The sequence below is a fragment of the Halictus rubicundus genome, chromosome 12 (assembly GCF_050948215.1).
Source record: "Halictus rubicundus isolate RS-2024b chromosome 12, iyHalRubi1_principal, whole genome shotgun sequence".
NCBI classification, from domain to species: domain Eukaryota; kingdom Metazoa; phylum Arthropoda; class Insecta; order Hymenoptera; family Halictidae; genus Halictus; species Halictus rubicundus.
In genome coordinates this window covers 6,891,330-6,904,027 of record NC_135160.1, presented here as the reverse complement: position 1 = coordinate 6,904,027, position 12,698 = coordinate 6,891,330, and the positions used below count along the sequence as shown (strand labels likewise).

General features: G+C 45.7%; 1 protein-coding gene across 1 annotated transcript in view; it reads left to right on the top strand.

Annotated features, from left to right (window-relative positions):
- Positions 1 to 3,342: 3,342 nt before the first annotated feature.
- The window catches only part of LOC143359540 (uncharacterized), a 32,470-nt gene continuing 23,114 nt past the window's right edge, over positions 3,343 to 12,698 (top strand). The window contains exon 1 of the mRNA XM_076797524.1: positions 3,343 to 4,581. The gene's annotated coding sequence lies outside the window, so the exon portion shown is untranslated. The remainder of the gene's footprint in view (positions 4,582 to 12,698) is intronic.

Here is a 12,698-nt window from a genome sequence, read left to right as displayed (position 1 = left end):
TTCTCCTCGCGTTTATACGAATTCCACACATATCTGTGCACGCGTGTGCGTATTCAAGGTGCACAACTTAGGTAAGGACCGGACCGAGAGATGGGGCGACCAATTCTGTCGTGCGGTCGCGTAATTAACGAATTAAATGCACCTCGAACGCTGAAGCATCTATTTCACACAATTTTCAAACAATTCATCACCTTATTCTCCACTGTCCACAACTAAATAGATTTGCTAAAGAATGTTTTCACCTTTTGAGAACGTATGTCGACGCATTAACATCAGGTTTGTGTATATAATACCTGAAGGTGCAACAAAATTTAATTTTGTACAGTACAAATAATCAGTACATATTGTTTCTTTTTGTCTATTATTTAAGACTTATATCAAATCTAATCTTTAAATGATTATACTGTTGATACTTTGTACTTGGTTGTTCGTACGGACAGTTTTGTTTGTAAGAGGAAATTGAATTAAATGAAATAAATAAAAATGGAGTAAAAAATATCTCACATAGTCGATAAAGTAGAAAATCGGAATTTAAGTAAAAATATTATGAGTTACAGTTAACATTGATATCCATCATACTTGAACAGTATTATGGAAAATTCTGATTGTTCTATAGATTTTTATGACACTTTGATGACATTTTGATGGATTGTGGCACTCGGTTGATTCCAACCTAAAAATTCGTGGTTTCTCCGCGAGTCTGCTATGGTAATTATGTAAATGCGTTATTTTTGCGCGAATCAGCATAATACAACGGACGTGTATGCATAGCGGATGCCTATGGAGGACAATGAGAAATCGATATGGCTTGGATATGGTACGTGTCACTCGTGCGTCTGAAACCGTTTGTTCACGTAGTCAATGCGTGATTGAGTGATTAGTGCAGTACGTCGAATTCTGAAGAATTGCATTCGGCAGAATTGGAAGCGGAGGTCAGGCATTACGCCAGCATTGCGAAATGTCGGGAATAGGGATCTCATGATCTTGACTAGGAACAACGACCTGCCAACCCCACTCGTATCTCTCGCGGAGAGAGGGAGACAGAGAAGGCGAGAGGAAGAGAGGGAGAGAGAGAGAGAGAGAGAGAGAGAGAGAACTCGCGTGCATCGATTAACTTTGCAATTGACATTAGGTTCTCCGATAACGTGGCTTTGAATTATCGCTAGAGATTAATTTCCCACTTTAGATGAGGACAGCTTAGCGGAGCCTTTTTTCGAGCACCATAGCTCCGATGGGATGGCAATGGCGTGCGATGCAACTTTGCAGTTCTGCAAAACCGGAAGTCCCAGCAGCAGTTCCGGTTAATGAAATACAGACACGATAAATGGTAGAATATTAAATGAAAAATAAGATTTTATTGTAATTCTAATTATGGATTCGAGCATATAAAGTATTTTTTAAATGCTTCTAGCGCTAATGCATATTGCAGTTCGATGCATTTGATTTATTTCATTGAGTTCCGGTAACGTTTGGATCGGTCAGGTCAATGTTAAAAATGTTTGATTGCGAAGTGACACTAGAATTTATCGATGCGCATATTTAACAACGTGTATTGACGCAATACGAGGTTTTCTACGTACATAAATTTTATTTCCGTCTAATATCATGTTGTTTATTCATGACGGACTAATGTGGTTATCAATGCTTTAAGGTCGTGCCATTGACTTTGTATTTCGTTGATCTGAAAATTAAAAATTCCCTTGCATTAATATTTCCAATATAGATAATAGACCCGGGTCGGCACAGTGAAAATCTATGAATATATAATACTGCAATATTCGATACCCCATAAATTAATATTCTATACGTATATGCGTTTGATAACAACGAACACGATTATTTCCTGTATCATTTCTCTGATGGTGCAATTACTCGGTCTTTGGCGGTATTAATTTAACGAGAGTTTACGATAGGAAATTATTACGAAGCACCGTTTTTTGCAACATTTTATTTGTACGTGATTGAAATATTTGCGGCCGTGGCAGAAAGATAAGCGATACCATTATCGACGTTCGATCAAATTACATGGTTGATTTATCCGCCGGCAGATGGCGCTGATGTCCCATTTGCATCAGATAACACAACATTTTCCGCTCCCGATAATAAAAAGAACGTTATTATCTTTTCCAACCTTAATTCACTCGCAAAAAGGGCGACCGGGCATTATCATTAGCGTCGTATACGCGGGTTATACGAAACGAATAAATTATTCTCTATTATTTTTGCATCGCAGACATCGGGGTGTATCCGTTGTCTCTCTGGTTAATTAGCAAAACGTATGATTTCGCATTATCATATCATCAGCGGGCGAAATGGAGGCAAATGTACACACGTGTCCTTTCAACGGTATATTTCCGCGAGCCTGCTGAATTAAAGCGATAGGCATTATCACGTGAACCTATCAAATTTAATTAAGCCCGGTCACGTTAACGGTTTCATTTGTAAGAATGGCGCGGGGCGCAATTATTCTCTCCGGTTATGGATTTATAGCGGAATTACAGTCATAAGTCTCGTGTATTTTTTGGCGCTTCTACTCCCCTGGAATTATGTGAGAATGACTTTGGCGTCCGGCCAACGTTCCGCAGAATGTGCGGAGACAACATGTACGGAGCAACGAACTTTTGGAAGCGTGACTTTGGAGAACATTCTTTTTCTCTTACCGCGGGAAATTTCTTGCGACAGAGATTTCGCTTCGTGGTTTTCTTACTTCCCCCCCACCATTTTTATCCTCTGCACATTATTTCATCGTATCCCCCCGATGGCAAAATTTATTGTCTCAAAGTTCGAAGAATTATGTTTAGCGCCCCCTATTAACATGAGCGTTAATGTGAGACACGTAAACGACACCAACCAAACTTCCGCTATGACTATAAAGCTCTTCACACGTAGCAGGAAGGTGTGAACAGCTAAGTGTTCCTAGAATCCCCAAACATTCCTGGGGCGATGCGTAAACGTGAAAGAATCCGATTTTACACGGGTTAACCTTAAAATCACCGGCAGAATGAAGAATTACATAGTAAAAATATTCGGGACCTCAACTAAACCTATCAAGCCCTCAGCTAAACTCCAGCAATTGGATTGGAAAAAAAGTGGACATTTTCGAACGCGTATCTGATCGACAGAACGCAACGATGCAATTAATCACGTCGTCAGCTGCCGTAGTCTGAAGGACCGGTCCCGAGACATTCGCCGCAAACACAAATCTCCCATGAATCGAGGAAGTCTTCCGGTGCCCGGCAGGGGTGCGGAGGCGTGTATGCGTGTGGGAAGGTGAAGGTGGTTCTAGGGGATGCACTATTGTCATCGAGTGCATACACTGCTGGGCCGCACATGGACGGAGATTTAATCTCGAGGCTAACTTTGTTGGTAGTAATTTTCAGGCGAGTAAGAATAATCTCTAGTTCACGCGTGGCTTGGAGCTTTCGCCAGGCGGAGTTAGGGCGCTGCCTCTCTCGGCTGCAGGTTAGGGTTGCAGCCGCCGCGCCGCGCCGCGCCAAGAGAGAAGAGGAGCCAGCTATGGTGGGTTTGGGGTTAGCTGGATGGTGGTGGTGGCGGCGTCGTCGGGCATCGATGGTGGTGGTGGTCGACGACGATGGTGGTGGGGTTGCATATAGCGGGGATGGTGGTGGGAAATGGTGAGCGAGCAACTGCGCAGACCCGAAAGTCTCTCAGCCGCGAGTACGTAGCCAAACTGCGATTCAGTGAGGACTGACTGTTCCCGTTTGCAGTGCAGCTCGAAATCTCAGGGAGAAACCGCGGTCTTTCGTCCTCTCCTCCTTCTCTCTCTCTCTTTCTCTCTTTCTCTTTCTCTCTCTCTCTATATCTCTGTCTCTCTTTCTGTCTCTATCTATCCTTCGTACCGTCTGTCTCTCTATTCCTGATCCGTTTCGCTGTCCCTCCTTGTCCGACCCGTTCTCTGCTCCATCGGCGCAACCCCTCCCGCCTTTTGTTTTAGTTTCTCTCGCCGCGGCAAAGTACGTCCTTAACTTTTTCATTCGGCCGTCCATCCGGACGAGGTCCGAGAGCGTGTATGTACGGGAACGTCGTCGTGGCGGTGATGCACCGGCCCGGCTCGAATCTCTTTTTCCAACGAGCACCATCACCATCACCAGCACCAGCAGCAGCAGCAGCCGCAGCAGCAGTAGTAGCAGCAACCGGCACGTCGATTGACGTGCTCCAGAGAGTCTAGGCACTTGGTCCGTAGCCGGAAACGACCGTGTTCTCCGAGAGAACTTCTCGAGTCTACCTCTCTCGGCTCTCTTAGAGATTCCAAGAGTTCACCGTGGCCGGTCACGTGGCTGGCTGGGCAGTGATTCGGGGAAATACCTTTGGTTTCGCGGACCGGCATCTCTTTCTCTCTCTCTCCCTCTCTCTCTCTCCCAGCCTCGGTCTCAGTTAGTCTCTCTGTCTATCTGTGCCTGACCGGGTGAAACGTGCGTGTGCTAGTTGATCACCGTTCAGAAACGACGTCGGACGACCCGCCAGGACCCACGCCGACCCCATGTGTGTGTGAAACCGACGGTGGTCCAGGTCGATGTGCACAACTCCGGGGAAACGTACTGAAACTCCACGTCCGTCGGTGTAAGTACGATCATTTTCTCAACCCCCTTCTACCCTCTTCTTCACTCTTACATCTTTCTGTCTCTCTTTGTTGTTCGTTCAATGACTCACTAGCTGCTAGTACAGAGGCGAGTCAGCTGTACAGTAGTGAGAACCTCGATTATCCGAACTGAACGGGAAAACGTGACTGTTTAAATATTGGTAGAGTTACTCGGTTGTAATGTTCGATCAAATTTTTATTAATTCGTAAAACGGTGTAGCGGTCCGCTTGGACTGAGCTGTTTACATCTGACGCGTGTTGCCGTATTTACTAAAGTCTTCGGGCTTCACATGTTAGGATAATTGACGTCCTGCACAGGAAATTTAATACATGATAAACTGTATTTTTATAAACAATCGAGTACGAGCCTACGGGAGGAGACTAGTTAGGACAAGCTAATTAGTCCTCTTGCTCCTGTGCTATTTAGTTTCTAAGCAACTCGTGATCTTCGCACGGTGTAGCAAACGAACTCGGGCGAATAGCGCGAAATAGAGTTATGCATGCAACATTATCGCGTCCCGCGTTCTACCGTGATTTATCGCGACACATTCGATAAACCGTCGACCGGGAAACTTTACTGCCACCGGTATTATTTAGCGGATTTAGGAAATTTTACACAGGACGTTATTCCAGCTCGGGAGGATCGATAATAATATAATTCGAACGTTTGAATAAAATATCGCCGGCCCGGTGTCAAAGGGCGGCCTCGAGGACCGCTCAAACGAAATAATTACGGATCGTAGTTGGGCGGTTGAAACGTTAATGCAATCGTTTCGATTAGGCCGAGGCTCGTTCGGGTCGCATAGTTTCGCGATTATTTACCAGTTGTCGCGTGGTTGGGACACTTTCCGGGGATATTTCTAGGAGATAGAAATGGATCATATGGTTGGCGGCGATTTATTAGGTTAGTGTGTATGTGCAATGTACGAGTACGTTGAGTTTGGAGTATTCTTTTGCCGTTGACTAATGCCATGCACTGTAACATGGGGTCAGGCTCGTGACGATGATTTCGAACGAGACCTGCTAAATATGTATCTTGTTCATTTCTTTTTAACATTGAACTTACCACGGTCAAACGACCGGTGTTATGTTCTACAATTATTGAAATTTTAAAAATTCATTTATGCAAAATAAAGGAATAAATTTTCTTGTCCAAGTATCTATTGTGTTTATGTAACAATTCAAAAGTCTCAAAATTTCCATTTTTACAAGGTAAGGTAAAAATAATATTATTATTTTAAGAATTATTATTTTTAGCTAGGTTTACTGTTAAACCGACATAAAATTCCATTTTCTTGTCCATATACAATGTATAGCTATTGAAGAATACAAAGAAATTATTAAAAAAGGTAATTAAAAAAAATTATTTCGAGCAAAAACACTTTTGAAAAAATGATGAATATACTCCAATACAAACAATCGTCACAAGTCGGACAAATCACCGTGCAACAATTTCATACTCGCCTGCTGTAGTTTCCAAAATATTCTTCCTACTTCAAAACGTAATATAACGTAATAAACATGAAGCGTGTAATAGAGTCCGATGGGATTAAAAAACGAGGTTTTCTCGGGGCGATTGAGAGAATATAAACCGAACTAATATTCTTCCTAGTTCAATCTAAACTCCGAGTTACGCAGACAGCGATATTCTTTCCAATATCTTTCAATTACCGTTCCCGTGGTGCGTCCGGTCATTAAAACGTCCGCGAGATCAATCGTCGCGAGTAGTAATTCGGAAAAATCAGCGAGCACAAAAGCGTGCACGGTTCACTGGCTTATCGTCGGTCGTTGTCCACGATCTGGGCGATGGTGAGGGGAGGGGAGGGGAGGACGAATCGCGATTCCACGGAGCTGTTGAATACATCGGATCACGTTCGCCGTCGAAACGGCCCCGAACTTCATAATTAATTTCCTCGTATCGACGGGGGGAAAGAGGGAGGTACACTTCTAATCCCGTTAACTCTCGCGTAGAGACCCCCGTTAATGAAATGCACCCTTACTTTACCCCTTGACGGGATATTACTATTTTTCCTGCCGATGGAAACTGGCCCCGGCCACCCCCCCCCCCACCCCCGGACCGAAATACTCGCGCCGGTTATTAACAGGCGGCTTATATTGCCCTGGCCCTGGGTATTAAGTACGCGACGGTATGCAAGTCTCTCCATGATTCTCTTCGTCTCTCTCTCTCTCTTTCTCGTGCTCTCTCCTCTCTTTTACTCGGCCGCGGAATGAAATTTTGGTTCGTGCAAGTCTGACGGATGTGGCCGGTCTCGTCGAGGAATCGTTGAAATTTAACGACGTCGCGATATACCGACCCGACGCGGCCCGACGAGCCTGTATCGGGGCGAGTTCATAAATCATGCGCGCGTCCACTTGCTCGTCGACAAACACTTGCCTGCTCCAGTTCAAATGTCTGATTAATAATGCCCGATGTGTGCGCTCCGCGTCGCAGATTGCCTCTGTTGTCCCGCGAACAACATTTAATATCGCGAGAACTTTCCGCCGAGCTCACCGACGCTACACCGTCTAGGCGAACCCGAAATTTCGGGTCGGGTCGGGCCGGGTTGTGGACAGTGTAAATGTGCGAGACCCCGAAAAATTCGGGTAGGACACCTGACGCTCAAATTGGGTCGGGAATTGCATTAATCGGAGTTATTAAATATTTTCTTAGCACTGAGAGACAATCTTCCACAAAATTTTGAATAGTAGCCATAGTAATTTACAGAACTAGGTTCGAACGCATCCAAACGCGAAATAATCTAATAACGAGACAGAGGACGTCTCGAAAACACGCTGTTAGAAGAGTACATTATTTTCAGCAGACAAGGAGCATTAAAAATTTAGGGTTAAAGTGGGGGTTCGCATTTTTCCCGAGCCTCGAACGTGGTATTTTTATGCAGAAAAGCCGCCAGCAGGAATTTCCTGAATTGAGACCTGGCCGATCCACATTTAATAAGCTGGTACAATTTTTATAGATAGAAAATCGATCTATAATAGCGTCGTCTATACACCGCTTCGCGTAGAATGCTGAGAAAAATATGCCTCCATGGCGTGCTACACACACACACACACACACACACACACTCTCTCTCTGTCCCTCTCTGTCTTTGCGAGTGCTCAGAACTTCCAAGTGGATAATAAGTCTGAATTCCCAGCGATCCGAATCGCTTTTTATAAAACGGGAACCCGGACTGACAAAATGGCGAAGCTCGAGAGAAAAATATTCCCTTTCATTTCACAAAACTATTCTCCGCGCGTTCTCAACACCGGCGCGCCGCCTATTCTCTACGTATTCCACGTTCAACATTGGCACGGCCGTTCTCTCTCCATATTTTACATTTCGAACTTTCTTCGAGCTCTTACGTTATCCGTTCTAAAATCGTCGTCGAACGACGAGACACGGAAAACAACACCGGCTTAGCGTTCGGCGATCCAGTCTGTCTAATTTTAACCGAGTCGGGGGACGAAACTATTCGTACAATCCAGAGATACAAACAGCTATTAACGCTGCAATCGATTACCGGACGATTGCTAGAGAAAATAGTAGCCGGACAACGTTCTAATCTCGCGAGACAATTTAACGCTTCTCGTAGAAAACAGTGCAAGCGTCGAAACGAAAAAGATTCTATCACGCTGTTAAAATCGTCATTCAATTATTCGGTTTCAGAAACGTGTTCCAAAAAATTGATAAACGGTCCCGAACATGGTCGATTGTGTAGTTACAAGCGGACTGCTAATTTCATGCATTTGTGACAAAGAAATCAAGCGGTTTTTAAGAATACGATTGGGATCAACGACAGTGAAGCTGGAGAAGTTGTTCCTTTTTCCTGACAAAAATTGACTTCCGGTTCAGCCGGTGGTTTTGCGAGCGGGAGAACGGTGGATTCGAAAAAGGATGCGAGAGTAGCAGAAATTCCGGTGGCTCACGGTGCCGTGGAGCACTTAAAAAGCCAACGGGCTCTGAAACGGCGCGGACGAGAGGCGGCATTTAGGGTGCAACAGCCTAATAGCGACAACACGAGCGGTTCGAGCACCGCACGGTACATTTGCCGGGGTCTTTTCTTTCTCTCTCGACGAGTCCGATCAGCCCCGGAGACGGTTTTATTTACACCCCCCGCAATGAAAGGCGAGATCAGCCGGCCCGATACCGAACGTTGTTTCCGAATCGATTTCGCGGCGATGTTGGCGGCGAGCGAGAGAGACAGTAGACAGAAAGATATACGGGTAGCTAGAGAAAGAGAGAGAGAGAGAGAGAGGGAGGTCTCTTTCGATCCCTAATACAACAGAAGACCGTGGCGAAGCACGATTATCGGTGGCAGTCGCATTTTCTCCTCGTACCGGAGCTTTATCGTTCATAAAGAGGGATGAAGGCCGAGAGAGGTTGGCAGGGGCGTCGAGAGAGAGAGAGAGAGAGAGAGAGAGAGAGAGAGAGAGAAGGAGTGACCCGCGAGAGAAAGAGAGACTCGTGAGAAATTTTAATAACGGAGGGGACCGATCCCCGGGTCTCTACCCGGCCACTTTCTGAACCGATCGACTTCCACCGCTCGGTGGTAAATCACGACGCACCTGGACGCACTCACTCTCGCTCTCCCTCGCTCTTTCTCTATTTTTCTCTCTCGGTACATGCTCCGATTAGTTTCCTCATGGCTGGAGAAAAGGTATTCCTCGCGAACGGCCGCATTAAAAACCGTGGCCTGTGAAAATAGGCCACAAATGCGCACAGCGAAAAGAACCGCGACCCGGCAGGGGAAAAAGCCCGTACCGGACGGTTTAGTTGAGTTTAGTTTAATACCGCGCGGGGGGAACTTTTTCACGCGGCTTTACGCGGCCCTGTTCACTCAGGCAGACTCGTTTGTCTTTCTAGAGAATGAATTACGGCCGACGGGGACCGAAAGGCCGTCTAATTTCTTTGTTTAGCGTTTATCGCGGCTTCCGACTTCGGTACATGGTTCGTCGGATTTAGAAGGTTCTCGGTGTTTTCTTTTGGGTTTAGCGATGTCTTGACACGCGTGGAAGATGTGTACACGATACTCGTGAAAAATTTTCCCCCCACCACACTGAAACGTAAACCTTGAGGGGCCCGGAAGCTCGATTGTCGAGAAGCGCAACGCAACACGGGGTTAGATGTTTTGGTGTCACCCTTCTGTTTTTCAATATTTATTTATGAAACTTTTACTGGAACATCCGCGAAGCTTTTCTGATTAGAATGAACCCAAACACGATGCATTTCGGATCGTATCCACCGGGTTAATCCACGATATAGTGGAATCTCGATTATCCGAACCGATGTCATCAAACGCCTATAACTACGTCGATGTTACGAATTCAAATAAACCCTTTCGCACACATATTCTACGGCACTTATACTTAAATGCAAAGATCGATTTTTTGGAAATGAAAAGCCCAAAATCTATTTCTTTTGTTAACAGTTTTAAGAAATTGACAGCAATGTACTCGAATTCTTCTAATGTCTTCGCTGCACCGTATTGCACTCGCTTATGAATGCCATAAATGCATAAAATCCGCGGTCTAATAGTAACCAAACAATCTGATAAATCCTAAAGCGATTGCAAATGTCCGTATCGCGTTTGTGTATTCAACATTTCCGCGAAAAGAACAGGCAAGATCGCGTAACGCAGAGAAAAGAAGATAGTCGGGAGAGCTTAATTAAGGATTTGATTCTGGAGTTCGTCTTATTAAGCGGCCGGTTTAAGTATACCCTCCGGGTAGAAGAGGACAGGGCGAGGAGGGGGTGGGGGAGAAGCTATAAATTGATAACCATGGATTTACATTATGAATGAGCGTAGAAAGAGAATTGTATGTCTACCGTATCCGCGAAACATCCGGCGGTGGATGGAGGATAACCAGAAGTCGGGGAGTTCTTCAGTTATTTAAAGAGTTTGTTGTTTCAGCGGAATGAGGGCCTCGGTTATTCCTTCGTCTATTCAGCATGAAAAAATAGCAGCGCGGCTGAAAAGCTGTTTGCTCGCCGGTGGAGGCTCTATTAAATTCCAAGGAAAACTAATTGCCCGGATTTTCTTTCCGTCCTCGGCTTTCCTTAATTGCTGTCTTTCGATAGTGTTCGCTGGCGTGTTGATGTTGACGAGGGGGAAGACTTTGGAATCGTAGCTTTTACTTCTCTAACAAACTAATTCTCCAAACCGTCGTCAATCGTATACAGTGTTTACTCGATATATGTCCAAAGACGGGTCTTCCCAGGGACATATATCGTCCAGGAGGTAGGTACTATTCTTTGATCCACGCCGAACATAGAAAAGGCCAGCGAAGCTTTAGAGGCCTCGGTTCATGGCCCCTCACAGGGTATACCCCGCGGCCGTGGGGATAGTTCTGCGACTCTTATCGGTTAGGCATTTTATGAAAGAGGACCAGACTAGCCACCTAAAATTTCCATAATCAGGGTAAGAAAATCTGCAAGACTGCCGAGTTTCGATTAAACCAGTGGTCGAAGGATCCGGCAGTTTCTTGGCAAGCTTCGGCGAGGTGTTTTCGTTTCGAGTGATCAATGGGAAACACGATGAATTGCGGCCCCATGGGGCGCAGTAAAAGGCCACGAAAGTTGACACAAGTAGCGAGACACCGGGTTCCACCTGGCTCTCGTTGCGTTTCCGAACTATTCACGCGTTTCTCTTTCTCTCGGCTCTTCTCGGAGGAATTGTATTCTTGCGAGCGGTCGAATTAAGCGGTCGTAGGGCGCGAAGCACGTCGGAAAAGCCGAGGACTATAAATACGAGCGCGGAGGACGGGGTAGGGTAGGTGGAGAAGCTGGAGAGACAGTGTCCTCGGCACAATGCGTGCCGCACCAATCCTATTTTCAGAGATACACATCTCCCTCCCATTCGAACCCGAAGAAAAAGCACGGACTCGCAGATAGCAGCATCGTCGTCGAACCCAGAGAGAAGCACGGATGGCGGAACACGAAGAGAGACCGAGAAATAGAGGACGGATAGGGGCCTAACCGCTTTATCCCCGCATCAAATCGTTTTCTTCGGAGGTGGCTGCGCAGCTGTCTCGTCGCTTCTTTAAAGTCCATCCTTTCTGACTCGGCGATCTGATCCCCGGGAACATTAGAGTCCGCAGGATCCTGAAATCGTTACCGGTGGGACCCCTCTTCTTCTTCTTCTTCTTCTTCTTCTTCTTCCTCGTCCTCCTCTCCGGCCACGGAAACAACCGAGGATCCCGCTACACACGTACTTTTTACGTCCGAATCGGGTATTCGATTCCCGAGACAAACTCGAGATCCGACCTGAGCTACAGGATGGATACAGTAATGCCTCGATGTCTGTGGAAGAGATGTGCGTGATACCTATCCCCCACTGATCCTCCGCGTACCCCTTTCGGGGCTGAGAAGGTCGAACGTTGATGGAACACGAGGTTGGATTTTTAGGTGGGACTCTTTTGTTTTCAATCGTTTCTTTGCGAAACTTTTACTGAGGTATTCGCGACACTTTCCTGGTTAAAACGAGACCAAACACGGTGCAGTTCGAATCGTAGCTAGTTGTGCGAAACACGATTTAGTGGAGCCTCGATTATCCGAACCGGTCGTATCTCAATTCTTCAAGTCCACGATTATGTGTTGCTAATCCAGCACTGTTGTTCTATCCGAACATTCGTGTTAGTAGTTCGGATAATAGAGGTTCTACTATATCGTGGATTATGCGGGTAAATACAATCTAAACCGTATCGTGTTTGGACTCATTTTAACGAGAAGAATATGACGGATATGTTGCTAGAATTTCATGGAAAAATAATTAGAACACTTTTGTCAATGAATTGGTATTACGGTTGACGATTTGGCCTCGAAGTTTTGGACTAATTTTTTGTCAAAAGTTAAAAACAGAAAAATAGTTAAGAACAAGGTTCCGCCAGTGGATAAGTATCGAGGCATTACCGTAATTCTTGCTGAAGAAGCCTCGGCGCCCGCCGGCGCGTTCTCGTCAGATATTGATGGGCATGTAGTTGGTTCCGATAGTTCTGAACGTAAACATTAATAGCTGGTTGATAGGTAATCAATGGTCCATCAGCACTCCTGTGTCTTGGCAGCCTTATTAGCTATGTAGAGGACGTCGCCGGCAAGGTG